This window comes from Nycticebus coucang, chromosome 18 (assembly GCF_027406575.1).
Source record: "Nycticebus coucang isolate mNycCou1 chromosome 18, mNycCou1.pri, whole genome shotgun sequence".
Classification (NCBI taxonomy): domain Eukaryota; kingdom Metazoa; phylum Chordata; class Mammalia; order Primates; family Lorisidae; genus Nycticebus; species Nycticebus coucang.
In genome coordinates, this window is record NC_069797.1 from 1119129 (window position 1) to 1120858 (window position 1730).

The 1730-nt window shown below is 54.2% G+C and overlaps 1 pseudogene; it reads left to right on the top strand.

Moving 5' to 3' along the window:
* The first annotated feature begins 528 nt into the window (after nt 1–528).
* LOC128570851 (immunoglobulin lambda variable 1-40-like) lies at nt 529–1528 on the top strand (annotated as a pseudogene).
* The last annotated feature ends 202 nt before the right edge of the window (nt 1529–1730 follow it).

Below are 1730 nucleotides of genomic sequence, written 5' to 3' on the forward strand. Positions count from 1 at the left end.
CGTGTTTTTTGCTTGTAACAGATTTCTAGCTCAGTTACCAGTCAAAGTGCAGCGATGATTGTTGTGTTCAAGTGAATGGAAGTAAAGACAGTGAAGATTTCCACCGCAGAACTGTCTGGAATGCATGCTCAGCTGCCCCCAGCACATTACCATCCCTACAGAGAAGATCACTCGCTGTCCTCATTGCTGTGGGATCCAAAGCTGGAGGAGAACTCTGGCCACCAGACAGGAATTGCATGAAAGGGAAGAACCTGGCTTGGAGTGCAGCCAGGGAAGGGTGTCCATGGGAGCCTGTCACTGATCTGAACCTGACTCTGCCCTATGAGGACTGTGTATCAAGACCCCACCTCAGTCCCAACAAAAAATCAGCCCAGCAGGCCAGGGTCAGATTCACCCTGAAGAGCCCCATAGACCACGAAGACTCTGAGCAGTTGGGGAGGACACAGTGGAGGCTGCCAGCCAAGTCCTAAATGTAGTGGACAGAGCAGTGTGGGGACTGCTGGCTCTGGGAGGCTGTGATCACTTTGTCACATGATGCTGTATCAGCAGGGTCTGGGAACCAAGGGGAGCTGGAGGTCTGTTCTTTGGGGTCTGGAGGTGAGCAGAGCTGGGATCAGCCACCTGATGTGCCTGGTGCCCTCTGCTCAGGATCACAGTTCTGACCAACCCACCCCCTGGGACCAAACAGCCCCACCCCTGACACTCAGGCAGAGGGTCCTGACCACAGCCCAGGGTGGGATCAGAAAGCTGGGGGATCATTTGCATGGAGAATGGGGCCTCCCTTCTCAAGGTATTAAGAGGAGACAGTCAGACCTGGGGTAGCTGTGCCTCAGCTGTGGGCACAGAAGGCAGGACTCAGGACAGTCTCCACCATGGCCTGGTCCCATCTCCTCCTCACCCTCCTGACTCACTGAACAGGTGACCAGACATGGGCCAGGAGAAGGGCCCTGGGGAGACCCTGGGCCCCTGCTCTCTTCTGTTCTCTCCAGACCCAGAATCACCATGTCTGTGTCTCTCCCTTGCATGATCCTGGGCCCAGTCTGTGCAGACTCAGCCATCATCGATGTCTGGATCCCTGGGGAAGATGGTCACCATCTCCTGCTTGGGAAGCAGCAGCAACATCGGGCGTGGGATTTATGTGAACTGGTACCAGCAGCTCCAGGGAACAGCCCCTAAATCCATCATCTATGGTAACAGCAATAGATCCTCAGGGGTCCCTGACAGATTCTCTGCCTGCAAGTCTAGCAGCTCAGGCTCCCTGACCATCACGGGACTCCAGAGTGACAATGAAGCTGATTATTTCTGTCAGTCCTATGACAGCAGCCTGGGTGCACCCACAGTGCTCCAGGCCCACGGGGTAGTGAGACAAAAACATCCTTTTCACCCCCCAAGAGGGTGAACACCCAGCAGCTGCTGCTCAGGCCTGGCCTGTGGCTTCTACTGCTGTTGCTGCTGCCACCATGGACACAGCAGAACCCACAGGTGCCACCTGGGAGTGGAAGCTCCACCTTTTCTGTTATTCACAGCAATCTATTTCTAGAAAAAGTGTCCCCAAGGAAACAGAAAACCCTGCTCCTTAACAGCTTGATATACAGAATCTTTTTGTAAGGAAGTTCAAGGAAGTTTTGAGGTGGCAGTTCCAGCTCATCCATCCTCTTCCTGATTCCAGGATGTCCCAGATCCATGTCACCCTTGTGTGAGTTTGCAGTGTCCATACCTGTTCTCTTGGC